General features: G+C 40.0%; 2 long non-coding RNA genes across 3 annotated transcripts; both read left to right on the top strand.

Moving 5' to 3' along the window:
* On the top strand, positions 1-5,073 carry LOC141374182 (uncharacterized). Its single transcript, XR_012380852.1, has 3 exons — positions 1-88; positions 403-520; positions 4,999-5,073. It is a non-coding gene; the product is annotated as an uncharacterized lncRNA (long non-coding RNA).
* A 274-nt stretch (positions 5,074-5,347) lies between these two features.
* Positions 5,348-25,302, top strand: LOC141374179 (uncharacterized). Of its 2 annotated transcripts, XR_012380841.1 has the most exons (5): positions 5,348-5,553; positions 8,329-8,429; positions 10,626-10,748; positions 23,913-23,991; positions 24,824-25,302. It is a non-coding gene; the product is annotated as an uncharacterized lncRNA (long non-coding RNA). The 2 variants fall into 2 exon arrangements; XR_012380844.1 differs by lacking the exons at positions 23,913-23,991; positions 24,824-25,302 and adding an exon at positions 17,678-17,812.
* Positions 25,303-27,942: the final 2,640 nt, after the last annotated feature.

Here is a 27,942-nt window from a genome sequence, read left to right as displayed (position 1 = left end):
AGGCAATCACATGGGTTCTGCCAGGACGGGGATGGCACAGCGAACGACGCATCATGGGCCAGATCTGCTTGAATCTGAACCAGATCAGGTAATCCACACCTGACATGCTGCCTGCTGTCCCCATGCCTTTTCAAGTGATGAGAGAGATGATACTCAATCCAACGTTGCAATATGAAAGAAGAGTCAGAGCGGGGTCTCCAGAGAGCATTATCCACAGAACCACAGGGAACACTAGGCTTTTCTGCAGCTAAATGCAATGATTAAGCATGCCCAGAGTTTCCTCAGGGTATCCCCCATTAATACAAAGGAAGGAGGAGTGGGAGGCCATATCTAGCACACGGTTACCGCATTGACCAGGAAAGGGGCTCAGGGGCCATGGTAACTCTGCCATGACTTGTTCAGGGTCTGCAGGAAATAAGAACCTGCCTGGAAGCAAGAGATGAGCTATAACCAGAATAAAAGACCAAGCCGCTAAGTCAGTAGACTAAGTCAATCACAAAAACAACTGAGATCTATAAAGGTAAGGTACTCCCCAGCTCCTGTCCCTCCATGCCACCATGGGAGGGGTGGGGGGCAGTGTGCCAAACCATGCCCCGGATCCCCTGACTCTACCTGCCCCAGCCCCTCACCACTGGGGCCATAAAGGGCTCCCTGCTGCCATTTCTCTGAAGCTGCCCTCCTCAGAGTGGGAGCTTCTGCCCCACTCTGTGACAGGGTTTAGGATTATGTTCTATTACTAAGCCTAGGCTCTGGTGATAGAATTGATAACTGAGTCCCTGGGTTGCCAGATCTGTCTCAGATCCCTCCCTTCTCCCTGATTCCCTTCCTTGTGTACTTCTATCTCCCTCTTTCTCTTTTCCTTAGTAACTCACTTTGAAAAACTAGCCTTGGCCCTTTTTCTTTAGTTCTTAACCTATCAGGGGTGTCATGGCTGAAGACCTGACCAGCCCCTGACAGTGGCTTAGGCCTCTACTTCATTTTCTAATTACATCCCCCATTTGGGTTGGGTAGATTTTATTTCCCTCTGACCTGCCCCTTAGTTGATTCTGAGCCAGGGGCACTGGCCTGAGCTGGGGTCTCAGGATCTGGACCTGGAGGAGGAAAGGGATGGGAGTCACCCTGGGCAGGAGCTGAAGGGAAGAGGTTCTAATATCCAGAGAGTTAGGGCTGAATTGGAAACCAGAGTAGGTTGAAGATATGAAGTCAAGAGCTTGGCAGTAACTTGAAACAGGACTGGTTTGGTAGACAATCTGGCTAGATCTGCTGAAGCTCAGTCTCCTGGAGCTTGTGGAGAGCCGCAGAGGGCTCCACCTTCTGCTGCGGGTGAGCAGTAAATACACCCCCGACGACCATACAAGTTCAGTCTGCGCTTCACCTTGTTCGGGCTGTGTGACCTTTGTGGTAAATTATGTATTTCCTCCGAGTTTTCATTTCTTTATCTATAAACTGACAATCCTTGCTCACGGTCCATTGTGAGGATTATAGATACAGAATGTAAAGTTACTAACAGACTTAGTGTGTGTAAGTGCTCATAATATGGTTACTCTCAGTGTTGCTCTGTCACTTAGCTGCATGGCCGTGGGGAACTCGTTTCACATTTCTGGGCTTCCATGTCTTGTCTTGCGAATGAAGTAGTCAGGTTAGATAATCTCTAAGTCCCCATCCAACTCAAGCATCCTAGCATCTATCTTCAACTCTCACTTGACAAAAGAGTCTTGCTTTCCAAGGCTATCTTCTAGCCACCCAGAGACTCCGGTCCAAACTCACAAATTAGATTAAATCCCATTATTTTTAAAAACCTCTTTTGAAACATTAAAGCCCACATATATGTTTAAATAACCTTGTCAAATTGGCTCTCCCTGCAGAGGGCTTTTCATTATTCTTTTTCATTAAAATAAAAATCCCTTTGGTTGACTTTCTAAATGTGTTTTCGTTAGACCTTCAGCCTGTTGTTAACCATTTTCAACCTAATATTAAACTCTGTCCTCCTAAAGCTGAATGCTCTGCTACCCCCTGAGAAGTCACCCACGATGATGATAGACCGGGCACTTAATATGCTAAATAATAATAATACAAAATCTAAATGTGTAGTGATCACTGGCTGCCCAACAGGGGTCTGTCACTCACTTCCTTTATCAGTAATTTTCACTATAAAATTCTTAACCGAAAGGGGAGGAGAACAACCCTGCACAGAAACTGTCTCCCGGCTCCAGGCTGTGGTAAATAGGGTATCTAATATCCAGAAAATGAATATGCAGCCTCCAGAGAAACATACGCAGAGAGGGGAAATGGATTCTCAGATTAAGAAGTTGAGTACCAAGGTAGAAAGGGAACTATTTTGCAAGAAAAAAGACTAGATGTAGTCGATTTCCCTTCTACCAATAAACTGCACTTGGTATAGTTTCCCTCTTCTTTTCTTTCAAAAAGCCTAAGTCAAAGGTTTCTTGTTCCTTGATGTTCCATAAACCAAGTCATTCAGATAAACAGCCCTTCACTGTATCAACTAATTTGATACTGATTTGCTTTGATCTATTGTTCAGGCAGTAAATTCCAGCTTCCTCGCACTCATAATGTATAAACCCGAATGTAATCACCGTTGCAAAAGGAGATAACATGAAGTCATGGATTTTAAAAGAGGCATTTCCTTTTGCTCGAGGAGTCTGGTATGGGATGCATACACTTTCCATGTCATTCAGGCAACTGGGCTTGTTGCAAACCCAGTCCACACTCTGGGGCTCTTTTTGCCAGAAAACAATGATTTATCACGCTTTGGAATTGTAAGTTATATGTGACACTATTGTGCTGTTCCTGTATGTTATGATATGCTTCTGTTCGTGAATTAAAATGATTTTTCTTTTCCTTTCTTTTTTCTTTGAGTGTGGCTTATGGAATAAGTACTTTATAGTAAAATCTTTATATATGTTATCAGCTTCACCACAAAGTTCCTTCCTTTTTTGGCTCAACTGCATTGAGAGATATTTCGGCCTAGGTCGTTTTTTAGTTTTTTGTTTTTTGTTTTTTTCCCTAATTCATCTGAACCAATTGGGCTTATAAATTAGAATTCCCTTGCAATCTATTAAATCCACATCAGTCCATATGTTCAGAGCCAAGAGAGCCATCTGTGAGAATGATATAGGCCACCATGGTTACTTTTACTTTAATCTTTGTGAAATCACAATTCACTATCCATTAGGCTTTAGGAAAAAAAAAAATCAGTTTTTCCAAAATCCCATGCAAATATGAGTTTAAACTCTTCAAATGATTCTATAAAGTAAAAAATATTCTGACTATTGGCTTTTCTTTGAAATGCATTATTTTATCATCTACTCCCTTTCCCTCTCCTTTTTCCCTCCCCCATCATATCCTTGCATATGTCGACAGATGCGTCATGCCCTAGTCTATGCTCTCCACTAGTTCTGGGCATGAAAAAAAATAAAAAAAGACATTAATTCCAAAGCATCCAGATCTTTTATGGGCATTTCTCCTTCGTCACTGCCTGGGTAGCTTTTAAGATTCTAGGCACGGAAAGAGAGCAATCGATCTTATTAGATTAGCTCTTCATTAAGCGATGTTCTAAAGTACACTACTCAAGCTCTATCATTTGGCCTTAGAAATAGCTGATCCTCTACTCTGAATTATCTTTCTTTGTGGTTCTTAAGTAATTTACTCTCTACCATGTCCTTTCTCCCCACTCCAAGCCCCATGTAGCAAGTTTTCTTATAAGTTTTATCTGGTTTCCTAAATTTATCTGTTATTCTAGAGCATCGAGAGTTTTGGTCAGAATAAGACTGTCATTTTTCTCCTACATTATTTTACCCAGCAAGGGCTTTGGAGAAAGGTGACTTTTGTCCTCCTTTTGAGTGCTAGGAGTTTGATAATAATTAACTTCCTTGATAACCAGAAGGCAGTGAGGAATTTGAAGGCCATGGTACCTGTTGTGTAAACTGGCCAGTAGCCTGGTCACTTGTTCTTTTATGAAAGGAAAGGAATGATTACATTGTATTCTGATCTTGTCTATTGCGAAAGGGTTCCTGGTTTAAAATTGGACTGGAAGGATCTAGTGCAGCACAAATGAAACTGGATGTTTGTGGTGGGGCGTGAGTTTTCTTAGTCTGGCTCCTAGGAGCAGAACTATATGACTTTGCAAATAAGGAGGTAGTTGGTATTTAAGATCAGTATCACTACCATAAAAATTAATGAGTGTTCAGATTTTTATATTATGGGTAACTCCTGCTACTGACAAAATCTGACCTAACTCAATTGCTTTCAAAGTTCATTGCAAAGTGCTTTGGGATTTGCCTTGTCTGCCTTCTTACTAGTAGGGATTACCCTTCTGGCTGCTTGATCCTTAACTCTGAACAGTTTCTTCTTTAGTAAAATGGAAATAAGTATAGGTTCTGCCCATGAGGTTGTGATAGGATTAAATGAGGTCATATGGGTGGATTCGGTGAGATAATATATGTGATCTGTTTTGGACAGTGCCTGACGTATAGCAAGCACTTGATACACATCAGCCATCATATCAGCCTCATTACCCCCACCATCGTCATCTGAGTCATTTAGGTCTTGAGGAGTTTAACTTTGTAAAGAAATTGCTCCTCTAAACTTTAGTAATTCAAGGGAGGGAGACTTGCTGGGAGTTGTATTTTTAGCTCCCTACCACCAGTGTGGTCCATCTAATAATGTGCTCATAGTCAAAACCACTCTTGAACCCTCCTTCTAGGTAGAAAAGCTATCTTCATTCATCCATTTCCCCAATTTAATTTTCTATTGACCTGCAGAAGGTAGCACAATGGCAGAGCCTTTCTCCATCCATTTGGCCCCTCGTCCACCTTCTAAATTTGTTAGGGCATTCTGGGGTATTTTTGTTTTCACCCAATCCAAATTTCCTACTAGTACAGTCTGTGTAAGAGCTCACAGAGCACTGTCCACTGCAAAAGTGCTTTTGATGGCAGCACCTGTTGTCGTCCTATTTTGACCACCTTTTAATGTTTTCAGTGCTCTATTCAGGAATCCTGCAGTGCACATTGTGACATTGATCAGATCACAGAACATATTCTTCTACTGACGGTAAGTACAATGCCTTTGAATGGTAGAGCAGGGCTGAGATTTGTCTAGCTCTGACTACAAGAAGTCACATTTCCTAGTTGACACCGTGGTAGTTTACCCTCCACGAATTTGGTTACATTTACCGAGTGTCTACTATGTGCGAGTTACTTTAATAAACACTAATATCCACTGACTGTCTTGTGTATGTATTACATGATTCAACTCATTTAATCCTGAGATACAAAGTCTGTGAGGTAACTACTCTTCTGCTTTCTGTCTCACAGAAGAGGAACTTGAAACACAGAAAAGTTACACAACTTGCTTTGGTCCCCCCAGCTCGGAAGAGGAAAAACTGGAACTTGAAGCCAGAAAATCCAGCTCTTCACACCATGCTGGTTAATTCCCACAGCAAGCCATTGTGTAGATGTCTCTTCCTTAGGAGGAATTGGAACTTAGGGACGTGAAGTAACTTGCACTTGCCTTCTACCACACGCAGATATGGAGGTAAGTGTCACGTCACACACATTAGTGGCCAGTTCTTTCCTGGTTAGAGGGAAGCCAAAAACAGGTTTGGATGTGGTTATGCCTGTCTGTGGCTGTTTGCCAGAGCCTTGCATGCAGGTCCATGAAGATGGCCAGGAAAGCTCAGGGCAGGTGTGAGGAGCCAGTGAGGTCTCTGTCTGGAAGCACATTTGAAAAATATGTTTGCAATCCTTCTAGCACACCTGCTGGCTGACTCAAAAGATGAACTGAGTTTGTTCTCAGAGGCTGTAATCCTTCCTGGGCCCATCTCCAACATGTTGGCGGGAGAGACAGGGTTAACATTCCCCATCATCCTAAGGGATGCCAGCAGGAAGGAAAAGAAACTTTCTCTGCACGTGGTCCTGTCAGACCAACACAAGGTAGGAGAAGGGGGGTGGGGAAGAGAACCAAAGCAGGGGAAGCAGGAAGAGGGAAAGGACAAGAAATAAAAGAGAATTAAGAAAAACAGGGTAAAGCCAAGAAGCCCAGCAGTGGTGGAGAGAGTGAGCCTATGAGGGACCAAGAATATCCTGTTTCCCCGCTTCTGGAGAGAAAGCAGATTTCTTCCCCTCAGGGCTCAGAATCCTGCACCAGCCCCTCCCCCCCCAAAAAAATTTGAAAAATTAAATTATGTCTGAGGAGTAAGCACCTCCCCCACCCCGGCAAAGGCCCTGGAGGTCAGAACAATCAGGATTTAAATTAATTGCTTAATGGAAAAAAACAAAATTCTAAGAACAATGCTGATAATGCGCTAAAACTAGGGTATGTTTGTAACCCTTTGAAATGAATCGAATTGCTGGTTACAAGAATTAATGCTTATAGAGAAATCGTGATTGAAATCCCCGAAGTTAAGTATTAATTCCTTAAAGCAATTGGTAATTAGTGAAGAATTGTGCACTTACAGTCAGTATTACATTCAGCACCTAATTATACACTATCTCTAATTGTTTCCAGTGGTTGCATGTATGTTAGTCTTGTCTCCCCGAAACTGATCATGAACTCAGTGCGAGCCAGGCCGGGATTCCTTCTTTCGTTGGCGTGTCTTACCATCCCAGGGCAGCCCTAAACATACACAAATACTCAAAAGTGGATGGATGCTGATTGGGATAAACCTTGGAGCTTAGAGAAAGGTGGCTTTTTGAAAGAAAAATGTATCTAGTTATCCCAGCATGCCCAGAGCCGGGCATGTTCCTCAGGAAAGCCAAGAAGTAAACACATTAGGTAGCTTGAGATTGCATGCGTTGAATGGAATAGAGGATTTGAAAGGAGCCATCTTAGTTGAGTGAAAAGAAATTGTAGACCCCTTGAGATCAGGCGCTTGCTGTGGAGTAGTTTGATTTGGGTTTTGTTGATTTCACATTTTACAAAGACTGAAAACAGTCATTAAGCTTGGAAGGGGATCAAGAACAGAGGACTCCAGTGCTGCAAGGCTGCTTCATAATTTGGGGGGGGACCTCTATACTTCTCAAAAGCTTTAGCTGCTCTTCGTTTATTTAAAAAAGCAACTGAAAAAGCATGACATTGCCACATTCCACTTGTGACCCAAAGAAGCATTTACTGTGTGCCTGGGTGGCTCAGTCAGTTAAGCATCTGCCTTTGGCTCAGGTCATGATCCCAAGGTCCTGGGATCGAGTCCCCGGTCTGGCTCCTTGCTCAGTGGGGAGCCTGCTTCTCCTCCCCCCTTGCTCTCTCTCTCTCACTCTCGCTATTGCTGTCTCTCTCTCTCAAATAAATAAATAAAATCTTTAAAAAAAAAAAAAGAAGTATTTTCCATTATGTTTCCTAGGTCGAAATTGGTTTCTCCATGTGGGAGACTTAATAAATACTCACTTCTGCTCTTAGGAATATTCACTTGTATTTTCATATCTTTCTGAGTTAAGTCTTCCATTTAAGAACATTTAATGCATGCGTCTTAATGACAGCTCCCTTTGAAAGAATCTGAAGATTAGCTTACGCTTCATATATGTTCACTTAAGTTTTTTATGAAAAGTGGCAGTGGTGATGGAAGGCTGGGAAAATCTAAACAGCTCTATTTTATAATAATTATAAGGTAACTAAGAGATGAGTGCAGATATTCCTTCCCATCAGTTCCACACTAAGGAAGGGAATTCTAGAACTCGCCCGTATCTCTTCCTCAAACTCTTCTCCCACTGCTCTTCATGTTACATGCTACATTCCAGTAACTTCAAATCGCTTACGGCTCCCTGCATATGACACATTATTGCAGTTCTTTGCTTGGTCTGGAATGCCCTTCCTACTTTTCTTGCTCTCACTTATCCTTTAAGACTTCTTCTTGGCAAACCTCCAGAATGCCCCTCTCCCTCACCGCTCAGATTGGATTGAGCACTCTACTGATACATCTATGTCACAGACGGTACCTTAGCATGACTCAGTGCTGTCGCTTTCCGTATTTTATGAAAAATCTGATTATACGCCCCTCGGTTCCACTAACCAGCAACTCTACGTCTCTCTTTCTCCTCCGCCTTCTTCTCTCACTCTCACCCCCATCTCTCTTTCTTTTTCTTCCCTCCAAAGACTAGCACAGTGCCCAGCAGCACACGGAAGTGCTCTATAAATTTTGGTAGAGCTACTGTTGTTATCAAAGGGCTGAGAACAGAGTCTTTTTGCACAGTCAAGGTAAGGAGTATTTCGGTTTAGGATTTTTCCAGATTGGGGAGGGTATAAGGTCCTTTAATTCTGTATGTGTGTGTATTTTATCTAAGACAAAGATATGTCTTGAATATTTTCCTCTAACAGGATTTCGGAGGAAATAGTGTTATTGGAATTTTGGGCTTTGTGGATGCTAGTTTTCTCAAAAATTTGAAAATATTATTATACTTGAAACATGGAATTTTACAGTTAAGTATGACATTTTATACCTAGTGGAGTGGGGGTGATTTAAATGCAAGAAGCTTAATAATGACTGAAGGATTCTTTTCAAATCTCCAAAATACAGCACAGCTGTTAATTATTTCAAAAGAATAAATGAGTCAAACAATGTAATATAGTAGAATGAGTCCTCAGATGAGGATTGGGTGACGTAAATTTTCCTTCAATTTGCTGTGTGACTATTCCAAGCTGCCTAACCTCTCCAGTCCTTATTTGATTAAAACAAGGAAGATTACCAGAAAGGAACTTAAATTCTACTCTAAATGCCCTGCTGGTGTTATGATACTATATTAAAACATTTTAAATTATCTAGCACAAATGGACTATATGAATGCAAGGGAGATTAGAATGGAGTGTGCCTCATCAAGGAAAACTTCTGGAAAGAGGTGAGTTCCCAATTCAGTTTTGAAGGAAGAAGTGAAGGGAAGACTTACAAACTAGAATGTAGAGGGGAGCTGAACTGTCTCTATGGTTTTCATCCTTTCGTGTATCCCTCATATGTGGGAAGTAAAGGAAGCAGGAAAGGACACCTGAAGTCAGGCTCAGATGTGCAGACCTTAGTCACCAAGGGTAGATGGTAAAGAGGATGCTCCGCCAACAGAAATGGATTTTCTGTGGAGGCAGGAGACTTATGATACTTTGGGGCTCTGTGTTCTCCCCTTACATCTTTTTGAGGAAAACAAAAGTATGTATCTGAATCCTCCTTAAAGCATTATTTTCCCAAGTCCGTTCTTGGCCCCTCTTCTGCCAATCCTCAGCTGACCTCAGCTTTCCTCTGCTCTCTCTCCCCTGGTCTCTCCCACTCCCTTTTTTCTTCCTGTTTCCTTTGCCTTTGGGGTGACTGGGATAGATGTAGCAGAATGGACTTAAAAATAAATGTCCACTTAAAAATGTAATTAGCTAAAAATGGCTTTATCTTGTCTGTTCCTACATCTGTCATATTTCCTTTTATATTGTTAGTGACTTCAGTATAAACATTCAAACATGAAGGGCTTTGATTTGAGGTGCTAGTAGCAGTAAAATATGAGACATTGTTTTAGGTTAGAGGGAGGGATAGAAAATTATTTTTTTTTCCTCACTGACCTGATCCACAGGGGAGAAGGAAAAATTGTAGGGTCTTGGCCTTACTCTATTTCTTACTCTATTTCATAAAAGAAATTCAACATTTTCCTCTATGCCCTTCAATCCCTTTTAAAATTAAGAACCAAAGAACAAAAAATGTTACTCAATAATCACAGCAAATTTTCAAAAATGTGCACAGTGGTATTTTTTTTTTAAGGGAGTCCGAGACAAAGGAGATAGAAAGAGACAATTCAACATGGAGAGAGATAGAGAACTATCCATATACAGAAAGAGACCAGTGGGAAGGCAGGTGTGACATCATGGCAAGAAATGTGTGCTTTGTTTCCAAATCAATGTTAGTTTTCATTCCAATTTGCTACTTTCCTGCTGTGGGACAATTTATACAATCTATTCCAACATCGATTTTTTGTTTATTTATGAGGAAGAAAAATACATATTCTACTGGGTTACTAGTGAGATTAAAATGAAATATCCATTCCATAACTATATATTGAGTCCCTGTAATGTATATTTGTTTCTGTTTGTAACCATTTGTTTTTGGTCCTTATCCCACTTGTAATCAATACTTTTTCTTATGGTTACTGCCTTTTTCCTTCTGTCATGTCTTGATTCTTATCTCATGAAAATGTAGGAGACCAGAATAGGCCAACCCAAACTCTGACTGGAGGGGACTAGAGTATGCCACCCCCAAATATACCTTTTTGGCATAAGGAATATTTTGAGAGAGAGCGGATGCAGGAGAACTCTGCAAACAGAGCAGAAGCTAGTCTGTTGTAAGGCCATCTCCCATTTGTAAGGATACCAAGAAGAGAAGGATGAGGGTAAATCACAAGACAAGCTTAGAGTCAAAGAAGGCACCACTTAAATTTTCATGAACAGCCTGACTCTTGTTTGCCATATATTTTCCTGATCACCTTTCCATAACTGGCCTCCTTTCTTTGATTTAGCTGAAGATAGTAGTTGAGCCTGAATTCTAAGCCACTGCCTTGAGAGTCACTCATTTCCCTGAGGGTCTCCCATGTGTATGTGAGATATACATGTTACTGTACTTCTGTTTGTTTTTCCCTTATTAACTTGTCTAGATAGAGAGAGAAAGAGAGAGAGGTATTAAAGAAGATAAACACACTCAAGGGCCTGCACAGAGAGGTAGAATTCCTGCACATAAAGGAACAAGAAAAACCAGACATAGGAGACATGCTTCACAGGTAATTACTGCATCTTTTAACACAAAGTTTTGAAAGTCATGTTGCATTTTAACAAGTACCATAATGACATCCTTTCCCTTCATACTGTGTATGGATGTTTAGCCAGGGTTTTGATTTTCTATGCTTGCTGGAGAGAGACAAGGACAGTACAGTGATGGAGACTGAATATCATTTGATCCTTCAGTGGGTCCTTTACCTGACCTACTGTTTCACATACCTTCTCAAAATTAAATGTTGACATCTGGTTGGGATTATTAATACTGCCAAAGTAGGTGTGAGGCAATAAAAGGATCAGGAATCATTCTGCATTCCATTTATTTCTATCTTTCAATTTCTAGTGATATTTTCACAATCTTTGAAGGCATTTTTATGGTAGAATGAATACCTGTGCAGATCAAAATAACAGAAATCAATGGAAGAACATCTGGCTGATTCAATCATAGTTAAAATATGAAGTCAAACCTGGCTTATTAATATTTATGACTTGAAAATACGTCCTTGGGTTTTGTCTAATAGTATCCAGCGTGATACTTAATGATTGAATGATTTGGCCTTTTTTTTTTTTTTTAGTTATTTAAATATTGTGGCTTAAATTTTTTGTTATTTGAAAATAAACAAGTACTTGAAAAGTCAATCTATCACTTCTTATTTTTCCCTTTAGGATAATAATGCATCATTTACATATTTACCTATATTTACATAGGGCTCAAGTGTGTGATTACAGTAAACTTGTTAGAAATCTATGTTGTTTTGCTCATGTTAATGTAATACCTTTAAAATTTAAGGTGGTGGTAAGCAAAAGTGATGTACCATGTAGGCCTAGAAATACGTAATTAGTTCCTTGGTAATTGAAGTTGAGGATGTGAAAGTTTGTGTCTCTGCCACAACCTGTAGTAGCTTCAGATGAGATCTAGAAACAAAGTTTAAAAATACGTATTTTAAGAGAGGTATAAATAATAATTATAGTTACCTCTATTGAGTACTTACTTCTTGGCAGACAGAATCCTAAGTAGGTACATGTATTATCTCATTTCATACTCTCAGCAAATCTTCAAGCTAGCTATTTCTTATCCTTGATGATAAGGTAAAGAGGTGAAGAAGGTGAAGAAACCAAAGCTCACTGATTTGATACAAATCGCAAAAGCCTCATATCTACTAAGTGGAAAGGCAGGGATTAAAATCCATATTTGTTTGATTCTAAAACTTGAGACTTCTATGTAGTAGGTTAATTGATGTTCTAAACATTTTAACTAGATAAAAGGAATTTAGTAACTTCTTTGGCATTTGTCCATTATTTAATTAAAAATATTGTTTTAAGAGAAAAGGTACTAAAAGAAGAAAAAGAAAAAAGGTACTAATTTTACAAGACTTGGTACCTTGTCTTCTTTTTTTTTAAATCATCTTTTTAAAAAGATTTTATTTATTTATTTGAGACAGAGAGATCACGAGCAGGAGGAGAGGCAGAGGGAGAGGCGGACTCCCCGTGGAGCAGGGAGCCCGATGCAGGCCTGGATCCCAGGACCCTGGGATCATGACCCGAGCTGAAGGCAGACACTTAACCAACTGAGCCACCCAGGCGCCCTGTACCTCTTCTATATGAGGATAAATTGCTGCCACTTGGCAGGTTGGAGTTTACTTAGGATACCTGAAAGTTTAGCTCAGAGAAGCAACAAGATGTCTGTGACCATATCTCCTTCAAAGGGTCGGGCAGCTGTTAGAGGTCTACCTCCAGTTTGCAGAGCTACTACCCACAGCACCGCCCTACTTGACTTGATTTTAGCTTGATCCCATTGCTTGTCCTTCCATCTCTGGGCCCTTACTATCCGACTAACCTGGGGATCTTGGACTATACATTGGATCACTGAGATAAGCAAGCCACACAAACACATACACACTATTTCATAGTTTTTGTTTTACTTTATTTAAATAGTGCAGATTGCATGGGTGTAATGGTGAACAGAATTATCTGTACTATTTACATTTTTTCTCACTTCCTTATCTATTTTATTTTATTTTTTGTTACTTACTTAGAGGCAAAATAAAAAGTAAGTAAACAAGTAAAGTTGAACTCTCCTAAATTAAATGATTATAGAACAATACCAGGTGTATATTTTTAAAATCTTGTTTCATCCAAACATAATATTTAAAAATACTCCTTCATGTATTTTTCCAAGCAGTTGCAATCAAGGTTTCTAATTTCATTTAACAAAGATAATGAGAGGAAAATCCATGGTTAAGTCTGTACCTTTGATCTGTAGTTCAGATTAGTGCTCAACTGGTAAGAATCATTCATGTTGTTGCAAACAATGTTGCAAATCCAACAAAATCTTGCAAAGACAAACCTCTAAAATGACAAATACCAGTCTTGTTATTCAATTCTGCTTCACTGAGCTTAAAATAATGATTACACTTGAACTGTCACCTCTCATTCCATTTCCAATAGCTCCTCTCATATGTATCTTTATACATACAAATCTAAGGCCTCCTCTGCCTGTTGAGTGACTGAAGCAAGCCTTGTACCTACTGCCTGGGCTCTGCAGCCCCACACGCACACAGTGATGAGGCTAGAATTTTTATATAGGTGTCTTAGGTTTGTCAACCTGTTTCGAAGGTGAATGGGGTTATTAATCCTGAAGCCATGTTTGCTAAATTAGCACATTTTCTTTTCTTAGTTCCTGTGTTTCCTTGGGGGAACCCAAGGAATAAATTGTGAGGGGCTACATTTGCTATTTGCCTGGACTGAAATTCAAAGAGCCCCTCAAATCATAGGTTCCACATTCATAGAGGTCTCTTTTCCCATCCTTGTTCTTGGTTTTGTTCCCACAACAAATATTTATTGAACTCCAGACTTGTTTTAAGCATATTATAGTTAATCTGTTTCTGATGAGTTAATGGACTTATTGCAGGTTATTTAAGCCCTGAAATATAGATCAGCTTAAACACTGTTCTCTTCCCTACAGCCAGAAGTTTCTTTGGCTATATTTAAGTTTCTAAGTTTATATCTTATTTCTATTAACATAGATTGCCCAGTGCAATAATCTTTACTCTATTGAACAATAATCTTACCTTAACAGACTTAGATTTTTCACACTCAGTTGCTTAGCCTGTAGGAAAGACTGGTAACAGTACAGTCTATTAAAAAAGTTGAGAGTAATAATTGTATACATATTGAGGATCTGCTGCACATCAAAACGTCATCAGCACTTTATACCTTATCCCATTTAATCCTGACTTTGGGTGAGTCATTGTTGGCATCTTATCAATGAATTCACTGAAACCCAGAGAAGTTAAAAATTATAAAATGTGTATTGCCAGTATTTATTCGTGATTATGTATTAAGCTTTTCCATGAAGGAAATTATACACTATCTTTTATTATTCCTTAGAAATTTTGCATGTTCGACTTTTTCCTTTCTCCCAAAAATTTTCCTCTAATCAGCATTTTTGCCACTTAAATAGAGCAAATCTTTACGGGATGCCATTGCTGATCATTTCCCTGGGGATCAGCAACTGAGTTCAGGATGATACACTCTCAGGCAGACCCCACACAAGAAGGATTAGAAGAAGTAGTCACTGTTCGCTCCCTTTCTTTACTCTTAATAGGGGAAGGCATTCATATTTCTTAATTTCTATAACCTATTTTTCCAAAGCCGCATGAGAAAGACATGAATTTCATTTTCCAATTTTAGTGGTGGGAAGGGGGCATAGATGGAAGAAACGTGTTGTTGAAGTCTAGTAACTCCATCACTGAGATGGGGATTAATAAAAGGTAGGGCCTCTTAGCTCTATTTGCCTTAGCTCTTGCAGAGAGAACACTTCTGTTTTAATGGGCTTGGGACTTTAAGGACTCAGTTGAGACCATCACAACCTGAAGATCATGGCCCTATTATTACCAAGGAGGATTTAGGGCTATGGTTATAGGTAAGTATGTCCTGCCAATGAGTTAGCTAACTACAGAAGTCTCAAACTCCACAGTGTCACAGAATCCTCAAGTGCAGGCTGTAATGAGGACTCAGCACATATTTCTGAAGTGATTTTATAGTTATTTCATTGGAAGTTGTCTATGTTGAGTCACCCTTTGTCTGTATGACTTCCGTTCCCAGCAGGCAGCCTGGAGGGAATGGTATTTTCGTTTGGGAGGTCATGACATCATCAATTTGAGAAATTTGAAATTCTTACTCAAAAAGAGCAATGGTTTTCCTGACCAGACTCTGACTGTGGGGAATAAAAAAGAAAGCCTCGAAGAACACCTATCTGTGTCTACATTCTCTTTCATTTTGTTTAAGAATTGACTATTGTTTCTTCTCTCCTTTTACTTGATAAGTCAAAAGGACATGTTATAGCTTTGGGCACAGAAAAAAACAGCAAAGAGTTTACCTTTTTGAGGTTAGGTTTCTGTAGAAGGAGAAAAAATGGTGGACATAATGTTAGAAATTTTGGGGTGAGCAAGTATATGAAGAACAGCACTCCTGGCTACCAAAACCCAGCTCAGCACTCTTGGTTACTAAAACCCAACCAAAAAATCTTATGGGGGCACAAGCAATGAGGGGAAAAAAGGAGGTGGGGACAGAGGCAGCTCTGGGGGTTAGAGCAGGAGACTTGACCACTGCCAGACTTCCCTCTGTGTTGCCGTCTTTCTTCTCTGCTTTTCCCGGGCTGTGGGTCTCCTATTCTCTTATTGTAAGTCACACTTTCTCCATGAGTCAGAGAACAGAGCCCCCGCCAGCATCATTCCAGTTCAAGTTCCATTTCCTCCAGCCCATAACTCCTTAAGCTCCTATTCTAAGTAATTCCATCTTTAATCATAAAATGCCTAGTATTGCCGATATTTTATGGATATACACATTTCTCCGTAGTGAGATTAAGAGTTCTACAAAGTTAGAGCCTTTCCCTTATGAGACTTTAATTCTTTTTTACCTCCCATTGCCTATAGTATAGAAGTAGATGCTCAACCCAATGTCTTATAACCCAAATCAATAGATTTCTTTCCCCATTTCAATAGATGCTTAAATTTATGCAACACTTCATAACTTGTAAAGAGCTTACATATATATATATATTTTTTTAAAGATTTTATTTATTTAGTTGAGAGAGAGAGAATGAGAGAGAGAGAGCACGAGAGGGAAGAGGGTCAGAGGGAGAAGCAGACTCCCCGCTGAGCAGGGAGCCCGATGCGGGACTCGATCCCGGGACTCCAGGATCATGACCTGAGCCGAAGGCAGTCGCCCAACCGACTGAGCCACCCAGGCGCCCCAAGAGCTTACATATATATTTTTAATCAACACCGATCTTCTTTTCATTCTACCTAGAGGCCTTAATTCATTACCCTAAAGTATTTCCGCATGTGAGGGGAAGGGAAGTGTGCGGGGGTGGGGGGGGCAGCATTTGTGAGGTGAGTTTACTTTGAATAAGAAAAGATTCTCGGGGGGCGCCTGGGTGGCTCAGTCGTTAAGCGTCTGCCTTCGGCTCAGGTCATGATCCCAGGGTCCTGGGATCGAGCCCCGCATCGGGCTCCCTGCTCGGCGGAGAGCCTGCTTCTCCCTCTCCCACGCCCCTTGCTTGTGTTCCCTCTCTTGCTGTGTCTCTCTCTGTCAAATAAATATATAAAATCTTTAAAAAAAAAGAGAAAAAAGAACTCTTGGGATAGAAGGCTGGGATGGAGCTTCCGGTAGATCTAAATCCCAATGGGCATTCGGAAGCTGTAATTCAAATTCTACCATAAGTATACTTGTGAACACAGCATAAGGTACAGAGTTGTTGAATCACTATGTGATTCACCTGAAACTAATGTAACATTGTATGTCAATTATACCCAAATATAAATAAATAAATAAATAAATAAATAAATAAATAAAATCCTACTATTTAAAAAAATAGGCTGTTTAACTGTTATTGTTGAGAATCACATCAGGCAAATATGAGTAAATTGTGTGACAGAATGTGGTTGAAGAGATTTTGCTCATGATAAGTCAGTTATGATTAAAGGCTGTGAAGACTCAGAATGAATATGTTTGCCGGCATCGATCCAGCCGCATTATTTAATGAAAATTCAAACTGTGCTGCAGTGACCCTTGCCTTCTCATCAGAAGGCCTCCTCCACCACACCACTCAGGACCCCGTACTCTCTGAGCTCAGGAGCTGAGGACCACAGGGCACGGGCAGAACGGCATAGGGACGGAATGTGAAGGAGGGATTCAATTTACTCAGGCAAAGGGAACACAGATGTTAGGGATTTGATCAGTCATGACCTTGGGCAGGTCGCTTAACTTCTCTGGGTCTCAGTTTACACCTTTGTAAAATAAGGGGCTTGTTGAATAGGTGCTGTTCACACATTTTCAGGCACAGAACATCTCATCTCAGCTTATAACCATACGGCACAGTGAGACAGTTGTCAATATTTTCATCATTTCATAGATGGAAGGAATGATAACCAGATTAAACAAATTTGGCTATTTAATTAAGGTAACACAGCCAGCAGAGGTGTGCTAAATAGTCCAATTCTGAGTTTCTAGCTTCAAATACTCTCCCTTTACTGTCACCTCGAATGGCTTCACTCTCTGTGGTGGAAATACAGGGGGGATGACACAGTATCTCTTTGAAAACCCCAAATAATACAAACCCAAATATCTCATCTTATCAAGTTCAAAATACTTGAGTTAGTATTGTCACTAATTTGCTCATGTAGGATCTGTTTTCATCTTCTCTATGCGATGGATAATGGGAATAGAAAAAGAGACTTATTTTTGTATGATTTTCTTTATAGGAGACAAAGGCAAATTGATAATATCAAAACTCCTGAAGGGTGAGAATTTAGAATTTCTCTTATTCTTCCTATCTATTTCACTTTTTAGGTTCACTGTCAAGTCAGTACAAACACATATTTGAAAACAAAACTTACTGGTTATGACATTATCACATATGATTTGATAGCAGGATAAAGCCAGAGCCGATGTTCTCTATTAGCCACCAGCCCGGCCACATAAGCTGCAGATGTGGATGGATCTGGGCATCTGGAGCTGAATTGGCTACAAAATTACAATCTTAGCAGTACCTGTGAACTTCAAAGGGACTGTCAAACCACCTAATAATCCAGAAATAAGGTATTAGTCATTTACTAAATATTTTAATGGAAATGATTGCAAATAAATACACTTGGAAATCTCCATAAACAAGGAAACAATTTGGTGAAATGGGGCTTGTTTCAGCAGAGGGATTTCTTGCCACATAACATACTTCATAACAATGTATATCAATGTCAAAAACCACCCTGCTTCAATAAGTCATTTTACAGCTTTCGTCTCAGGAATTAAAGAATATTCCTGGCAAAGGTGTTACACACCTCTTGACAAAAATGTTTTCCAAATGTGCTCATTGGGATTCTGAATTTTGTGAAAATAATACATACTATCGTTGCTTGTCACGTGTTTCCTTTTACTGTTACTTTCATATTATCCGTGCTGTACTTGATCATGAATACAGAAAAGTGCGCCACACATTGTACAGTCCTAATTAACACAAAGAAATCACTTCCTAACCATCACCCAAGTCAAGAAAAATAACACTGCCGGGGCACAGAGCCCCTTTGAGTGCCCTCCAGATCACGACCCATCCTCCCCTCGTTTCGCAGATAACCGCTATCCCGACTTCTGATCGAATTGTTTAGTTTTGTTTGTTTTTGGAGTCAGACACCATACATTATTTTATGTCTGATTTCTTTTGTTCAACACTGTGAGAGCCCTCCTTATTGCTGAATGTGATTATATTTCATTTATTTTTATTTCAGTAATAGTATTTCATTTCAGGAACATACCACAGTTTATTTATGCATTTACTGCTGATGAACATCGGGGATGTTTCGATTTGGGGGGCTATTATAAAAAATACTATGGACTCCTGCTTGGAACCAAGCTGGACTAACAGGATGGGGTAAATCATTCCACCTGAAATAACGACAAAACTGGACAAGATATGTAACTGTTTTCAAGACTCTGGACATAGGCAATGAAGGACCATGATCGTGATTCCTGTAAGAGGGGAAACACACAAGGTGGCCCTACGATGACCCCAGATCACTACCTTGGGAGTTTACAGGCCATGATGGGGTGTTGGGGGGGAGCCCAGGTAGATTCCCTGAGTCTGTAAGGGTGAGCACGGGAGAGAGTTGCATAGAGAAAAAACTCTGGGAATCTTGAAGGTTCCCTTTGAGTACACAGAAGAATACTGATCAGCACATGCATGTAAGTAAACTACCTGAGGCGAGAGAAATAACCATCTGAGTATATTAGAGGGAGCAATACCTAGTACTCACACGGGAGGGCATCCTGCCTGATTGGAAAATTTGACTGGAAAATTTGATGATTCCCAGGGTACTGGGGTGTAGTACGTTGCTTTGGTCCCACCTAACACACCTTAAAAGCAATTACATAATTTGCGGAACACAGTGAAAAATGGAAATGCCAGGTCCCATGTTCAAAATCATTAAGACTTTCAAATTGGTGAGCGTAGAGTGCTAACCTAAGCCTAGACCTCTGTTAAGCCCTGGGCCCTGCGTGCTTGATCAGGTCACATGCCCATGAAGCAGCCCTGCTTAAAAGCAAGACCAGAAAGGATCAAACTGTTCCCAAGTATCTTAACTTTATCTCTCAAGCCCTTGTAGATCATTGCTACTCTCTGCTTTTTTTCTTCCATAGGATTCTGATTTTTGATTGAGTGCTGGATGGTATATGTGAAAAACTGTAGAAATACTTTGCAAACTAGAATAATGATACCCACACCCATAAAGGAGATATATATATATAGGCAATCTGTTTGGGACAAGAGAAAGCTAAAATTCCCTTAACCTATTTTCAGAGTTAATTCAGTGATGGGCTTTAGTTACAGCAAGGGCTGATCTATTTCTGGTTCATTCCTACTTAATGGGCCGTCCTTCATTGTTCCAACCTGAAGCTTGCAGCTTTTAAAAGATCTTCACTTGTGCAGGCCCTGGAGTCCAATCTTTATTTTTATTTTTGTCCCCTTGGTCCTGTTCTGATCAGCTTAGTAGCCTGTAGCTCTCTCTTCCTGAATTAGCAGTTGCCCCTAGGGAAAACTGGGCGGCTCACAGCTACCCAAGGGTGATTCTAGAAATCAGTGTAGTTGGATTTAAGCAATCGCTTAATTTTTAAGAGGAAATGGTAGAATAAATTTCATTGTTTCCACTCTGTTAGATGCTTTACGAATCTCATTTGAACATGTTGTTTAATGTTTAATATGTAACGTTAATGTATTTTAACAACTTTATCAGGTAGGGAGTAGTAGCCCCATTTCAGAGAGCTGGAATGCCTTTCTCAGATAGGTTAAATAAGATACGGATGCCACACGGTTGTTAAGTGGTAGGGTCACCATCGAACCTCAGTCTTGCTAACTTCAAAGCCTGTCCTCTTTAAACGACATTCTCTCGTTTAACATAATGTAGATTGCAGAGTTTTACAAGTAACATTTATAGTGTTATGGAGCCTGCTAGAACTAAATTTAAAAACTGCATTTAAATGAATAAAATAGCTGACAGTGTCAGTTGTGGTCTTCTATGACGACACTCTATTTAAGGACTGCTTTTAAAATCTATTCCCGGGGCGCCTGGGTGGCTCAGTTGGTTAAGCGACTGCCTTCGGCTCAGGTCATGATCCTGGAGTCCCGGGATCGAGTCCCACGTCGGACTCCCTGCTCAGCGGGGAGTCTGCTTCTCCCTCTGACCATCTTCCCTCTCATGCTCTCTATCTCTCATTCTCTCTCTCTCTCAAATAAATAAATAAAATCTTTAAAAAAAAATAAAATAAAATCTATTCCAGTCGGTCGATTAGACCATAAAGGTTTCTGCCCCTGTACGGAGGGAGATTGAAGACTCAGTGGAAGAATCTTTTGCAAATACTTTTTCGGTGATACACATGTACATACATGTGTGTGCACACGCACGCGTGTGTCTGGTGGAGATCAGAAAACAGGCAGGTGCCTTGGAATCGTTTTAGTCCATCTTTTTGCACTTACCCCTGTATTGGGTTGATTCGCTGGCTGGAAATGGTAATCGCCTGGCGATGCATTACACCTTTATGCTGTATTTGAATGGCTTTGAAGGCCTTATTAAATCCCAGAGAGCTGTGGTTTTATCATAAATTCTGACATGAATCCAATATGATCTTTTCACAAAAACTTGGCTATACAATATTAATCATTTATAAATGTAAGCCTATATAGCCAGGCTGGTTTCCTTTTACTTTATAGCCAACATTAGCGTGTTACCACATCCAGAAGGAAAACAAAAAAGTACAAGTCCAGTTTTAAAAGCACTGGAGGTGTTTCAGTTTACAAATGCAGTTATACCACTCATGGCCCCGAAAACATTCCTAAAATTTCTCCTTAAGCCTCCCTTTCTTTCCAAATTTCCATTCCATAGAACAGATACCTAAAGCCCTTTCTTATCTTCCCCTCCCAGCCCCTCCTCTGGCTGCTCAGTCTTTGGTATGTAAAGTCAGGTCACCCCTGAAGGACCTGCAGGCTGAATATAGCCCGTGGGTATGTGGAGTTAGGCCTTCACAGAGTGCTGAAAAATCTGAATTAGTTGCCAACCTTTGAAAGTCAGAATATGTCATGTTAAAATCCAGATATCCCTGTTTCCCTCGGCAAACCAGAAAATCTGGTGACCCTAGACTTTCTTCCCATATGGCACTTCTCACTCCGTGCTTTCCAACAGTTAGTGGTCCCCATTTAGCCCCGTCTTCGACATTGGGATTGGCAGCTTTTGTAATAAAGAGGGCCAGGCTGGATTTAGCTTCTTTTACTTGCAACCAGCTCACTCAGCTAAATATACATGAGATACTAGTGGGCTTACATTTCTTAAAAGGCTGAGAGAGGGCAAACGTAAGTACTTAAAATTTAAATGTTTCCATCACATAAAAACCAGCAAAAAGTTCAAGTGTCTGCCCTTTATAATCTATGTGATAGCGAAGGCCTGAGGTGCTCAGGCCTCTGCCCTTTCTCAGATGGGTGCATCTATTACTGCTCCCTGGGCTAGTTAGGGCAGGATTGCCTGAAAGGGAGAGAGGGAGGGCTGACAAGTGCCCATTTTCTATATAAATCTGTCCAACATGCCCTCTCATGATGTGAAATTCTCCCTTACCGGCACTGAACTTTTTCATGCCCTTATGTGTAGGTAGCATCAGGATCTCAATTGTCCTGGGGCGCCCGGGTGGCTCACTTGGTTGAGCATCTGCCTTTGGCTCAGGTCATGATCCCAGGGTCCTGGGATCCAGCCCCGCACGCATCGCATCGGGCTCCCTGCTCAGCGGGGAGCCTGCTTCTCCCTCTCCCTCTGCCCCTGCTTGTGTTCCCTCTCTCACTGTGTCTCTCACTGTCAAATAAATAAATAAAACCTTAAAAAAAACAAAACAAAACTCATTTGTCCTGGGGTGGGGCTCTATAAAGGAGAATTTCCCTATGTTCTCAGTCGACATAATGTACTGATTTGCTCTGAAGTTCAGCATATCATTTTTTTCTCCACAATTAAGCTTCTGCCACATTTTGCCAGTTAAGTATTTGACTGCTGACATGTTTTTAAACAACAGAGAAGTGAGACTCAGATCCAACTGTTGATGAAGGCAGAGAGAAGCAAAGAACCATAGGTACTTGCCTGGGCCCTTGAGAAGAGAAGTAGGAGATGCATAGATGTTATAGGTTAGCAAGAGGGAATAAAAGAACCTGGGGATAGATAGCAGAATATAAAATATGCATGCACATGATTTGCAGCATTTGGGTATCAGAGTTAAACAGCAAAAATCAAGAATTTTTAAGGTTTGGAGTCTCGCGGACACTTATTTATCAAGCTGCCAGAAGTTAGTGGCTTCTAGATGCAGGCTCTGTTTTAGTTTACAGAATTTGATCTCCTAGGCAACTATCTTATTACATTCACAATTCCCCACGTTGCCTAATTTTAAGGTATTTACAAATGTAAAAGCGTTGCTTTGGGATAGGTGTTCAGATTTTGCAATTTAAATTTATATCAAGTTTATTATAATATAAGCAAGTGCTTGCTCCCTGAACCATTACCATCTTGGCCTATAATCTAAGATACTTTATTTTTTTTTAACTTGAAAAATTTTCTATAAAATATACATAACAGAATGTACCATCTCAGACATTTTAAAGTGCACAGTTCAGGGCACCTGAGTGGCTCAGTCTGTTAAGCGTCTGCCTTTGGCTCAGGTCATGATTCCAGGGTCCTGGGATGGATTCCAGCATTGGGCTCCCCGCTCAGCGGGGAGTCTGCTTCTCCCTCTCCTTCTGCCCCTCCCCTGCTTATGCTCTCTCTGTCTGTTAAATAAATAAATAAAATCTTTTTAAAAAATTAAAAAAAATAAACTATACAGTTCATTGGGATTAAGTGCGATCACAATGTTATGCAACCAATCTCAAGAATTTTTTTTAAAGATTTTATTTATTTATTTGACAGAGAGAGAGAGCACAAGCAGGGGGAGCTGCAGAGGGAGAGGGAGAAGCAGGCTTCCCGCTGAGCAGAGAGCCCAAGGTGGGGCTCAATCCCAGGATCCTGGGATCATGACCTGAGGCAGATACTTAACTGACTGAGCCACCCGGGGCCCCAAGAATTTTTTTTAGGACAAGACTTTTAACTTCTATCGAAGGATGTAACCTCTTTAAAATGAGTCAGTTTATTTATTTATTTATTTTTAAAGATTTATTTATTTATTTTAGGGGGAGGGGCAGAGGGAGAGGGAGGGAGAGAATCTCTAGCAGATCCCCTGCTGAGCACAGAGCCCAACGTAGGGCTCAATCTTAGGACCCTCAGATCATGACCTGAGCGCTCAATTGCCTGAGCCATCCAGGTGCCCCTAAAATGAGTCAGTTTAAATATTAATTAGCCTTTAAATGCAAAAATAATAATGCCCTTCATAAAAAAGCTGATGAATTCTTTGATATTTGCCACAGGATGAAATGTGATTTTTGAAATATGAAATAGTGTTTTGTTGCACAGTGCATAACATAATATTAGTGAAATATCTTTTCAGCAAAATTGATTCCAAATATACAAAGTGTCAAGAGAACAAATATCACTGGATACCTTTAAAAGCAATGTTTTTGTTTATCTTCTCATTGGCATCTCTCCAATCTCCTCCAGGCTGAAGACATCCTTCCCTCTGCATGTGCGACTCTTCCAGAATTTTGAGGAAACCTGGACGTGCTATTTGGGGAACTAGGTATCTTCCAACAACTGGACTTTTTTTTTTTTTAAGTAAGCTGTAGGCCCAGTGTGAGACTTGAACTCACAACCCTGAGATCAAGAGTTGTATGCTTTATCTACCGAGCCAGCCAGGCACCCCTGGGCTTTTCTTTTGTCCCCTTTGACTTCCATTCCCAGATACCCAGCTTAGTTCAATTTTCTTCCCTTCCCTTAATTCTTTTTTATCTAACCATTTCATTCCAATATTCTACAGTCATTTCTTATTCTTTTCTTTTTATTGATTTTCACGTTCTTTGCTTTTTGTTCCCTCCTCTTTTCTTTTCTTTCTCATTTTCTCATTTATTCTTTCACACATTTAATTATATTAATTACTCACTTGTTTTTTAAAATTTTTTTTAGAGAAGGAAAGGTGGGGGAAGAGCCGAGGGAGAAGGAGAATCCCAAGCAGGTTCCACACCCAGCATGGACTCTGACATAGGGCTCGATCTCACAACCCTGAGATCATGACCTGAGCCTAAATCAAGTCTGACACTCAACCAACTGAGTCACCCAGGCACTCCAATTACTCACTTCTTTTTATTCATTTTGTATGTGTATAAAAAACTAACTGCCATGTGCTGTCACATGAATTTGTGTTAGCCATAATAAGATATAACCTTAAAGATCAGAAAGGAGCTGTATGTGATTGAAGTGTCCCATCATCTCTTCCCACAAGGGAGGAGGTCCAGGGTCCCTAGTTCTTCCTTGTCCCAGGGTCACCTTCCTCAGATGTGTGGTAGTATGCCCAACAACAGGTCCAGGGTGCCTCCTATGATTGTTTTCTGTTCTCTGCCCTATGTTGCTCCAAGGATGCCCCTGGTTCTGCAGTGCCATTACTACAAGACTGGTGGTATGGCTGGCTTTTGGAGAAGGTTGAGGATATGGCAGTAATTGTAGCAAAGCCAAAAAATATCTCCACCTGGGTGTGAGACATCAATTTACCTGGAAGTGTATCAGCCTTTCTCCATGATGGGAAACTTTTTCTTCATGAGCAGGGTTTCTTCTAAAGCCCTGAGCTCCCTTGTTACTGTTCAGGCTTTATTACATATGGTTCTACATCAAGATATTTTAAAATCCTAAATTTCCCTAAGCTAATTTAAATTCAAAGAATATAAATAGACTATCAACGTAATGACACCTTCCTACTTTTGTATCAATAGGAAAACTCTATGTTCATCATTTACAGAGTAAAATTAAACTTTATAGTAGTTTAACTCAGTATCCCAGGACAGAGAAGTTTTATTTCATCAATGTATTTTGAATAAATCAATTAATTTTCTGCTCTCAAAAATGAAGCTCTTAGTTTTAATCATCAGAATAAAGTTGGAATTTTTTTATTATTTTAAATTCCAAAAAGTGACAATGAATCCAACTAGCTAAAAATACAACTCTAGTTCTGTTTTCAGTATTCCAATACAGCTCAATTTCACTTTAAAACATTTTATGGTCACCAAGACATTAAACATTATTATTTAAAAACCCAAAATGTACCATTATTACTTAAAAACCCAAAACATACCCATCATACTAACATATTCACAGGCAGTTTGATGTAGTTGCCCTGATTGTTTTGTTTTCTACTTTTAAAATGATTATAAACATTTATCTCTCTTTTTTTTTTTTCAGAGTATGCATATGCACACATGCAGGGGAGGAGCAGAGGGAGAGAGAGAGAATCTTAAGCAGGCTTCATGCACAGTGCAGACCCTGAGATCATGGCCTGAGTCTAAATCAAGAGTCAGAGGCTTAACCAACTGAGCCACCCAGGTGCTACCCCCCCCCTTATCGTAAACATTTATACAAAGGATGCAGTTAATATAATTATTGTAATGGGTATTTGATATTCTATTGAAAAGTATCATTATTCATTTAGCTATTCTTTTGTTGAAACTGTAGGTTGTTTAATATTTTGCTCTTTTAAATAATGCTAAGATAAATAGCTTATCCCATCACTGAATAAATATTAATTGAGTGCCTACTATATCCCAGGCACTATTCTAGGCAATAAAATATAGGCATCAACAGATGGAAATTCCTGCCCTCATGGACCTTATATCCACAAGGAAAGAACACAGGAAATAAATGAGCAAATTATGTTGTATGCTTAAAAGTGATGAGTGCATTAGAGAAAAATTAAGCAGGGAAGAGCCTGGAGAATGTAGAGGGTGGCAGATGTCATAACAGGATGGTTTAAGAGGCCCTATAAGAAGGTGACATTTGAACAAAGACTTGAAAAGGTGAGGGAAAAGTCTGGAATATCTGTCCTTGGGGCAGAAACATGCCCAGCACGGTTGTGGTCTTAGGAAGAGCGAGCAGTCCATGTGAATGGAACAGTGCTAGAGGAGATCAGACAGGTAACAGAGTCCAGGATCTTATATGGCTTTGACAAATTGGGTAAGGCCTCTGAGTTTCTTTCACTCTAGATGAAATAGGGAGATATTGGAGAGTTTTATTTTTTATTTTTTTAAGAGAGTTTATTTATTTGAGAGAGAGAGAGAGACAGAGCACAAGCAGGGGAGGGGCAGAGGGAGAGGGAGAAGCAGACCCCCGTTGAGCAGGAAGCCCGAGGTGGGGCTCCATCCCAGGACCCTGGGATCATGACCTAAGCTGAAGGGAACTGCTTAACCAACTGAGGTCAGGCGCCCCTACTGGAGAGTTTTAAACAGAGAAATGATAATGGATTGATTTGTTAGCCGATTTAGTCTTGCTACTGTGTTGACTCTGGTGGGGTAAGAATACAAGCAGGGAGACCAGTTAGGAAGTGTTACAATAATGCAGGTAAGAGATGGCAGTGCCTTGGACAAGGTGGTGGCTGAGATGTTTATGGAAAGTGGTCAGATTCCACATGTATTTTTAAAGTAGAGCTGGAAAGGTGTTTACAATACCACCATCAATACAAATGTACACTTCCTAAACATGTAGTGTTATATATTTTTTTTCAAAAAAAATTGCTAATACTTTAAACTTATTCCAAAGTTTACTTTTACTTTCATGAACTAACAAATCTGAATATTCTCCCACATATTGATTATTTATTACCCCTGTATTAATGGTCTCTTCCATCTTACTTGGCTCATTTAGCTAATTACGCAGGCGTTGAAATAAATTTCAGATCTTTTTTGTTTGTTTGTTTTCTTTCATAATTGAGATGTTATTGGTCATTCTGTGGATAGGTACACAGACATTTCAATTTGTGCACAATTTTTAACATACGTGCTGAACATCCAAAAAACCATGTAGCTGTGATTCTTTTCCATTCTTATTCCAGTGACTTTCTAGCTTAAAATCTGGAGGCAAATCTTCCTTACCAGGATATCAAGTATGAATACCTTCAAGTGCAAGTGTTGATACGCTGTTGTATCATAAGTCCCACTAATTCACAATTTAATATCGTGTACACTACATATTCAAATTTTCAACCTTTTCCAGCACATTAACAAAGTTACTAGGAAAAGCAGGCCACTGCCCAAAGATGTTACAGAGTGCACAAAATTCTCACAGGGAGAGCCAAGATCAAGGAGTGGTTTTCTTTAGGAAATAATCTACCAAAAACAACACAGGAATAAAAGTAATTTAAAATATTCAAGACATATTACATCCACGAGTGACTCTGAATTGCCATTTAGTATGCTTTGTAGGACAGGCTAAAAAACTACCCCCTCTATGGAATGTTGAGCTGACACCCAAGACAATCAAAACTTCTGGTATTCCATATCTTACAATTTTCTGGTTGTATCGCAAAATAAACAACCAGCCAATGATTTCACCTCTTAAAAAAAGAAAAAAAAAGCTTTTACACTAAAATAAGGGAGGAGACAGGATTCTCTACTTCTTAAAAATGTTTCTAGAGCTACTAAAAGCTTGCATTTACAAAACAGTTGATAAAAATATTCCTGAGCCAGGGACCACTGGTAAGTCATGGTGTATG

The sequence above is a fragment of the Callorhinus ursinus genome, unplaced genomic scaffold, assembly GCF_003265705.2.
Source record: "Callorhinus ursinus isolate GAN/ISIS: 27379988/994484 unplaced genomic scaffold, GSC_fseal_2.0 scaffold1, whole genome shotgun sequence".
Lineage (NCBI taxonomy): Eukaryota > Metazoa > Chordata > Mammalia > Carnivora > Otariidae > Callorhinus > Callorhinus ursinus.
Note: the sequence above shows the minus strand (reverse complement) of the source record. Positions and strands in the feature narration are given on the sequence as shown.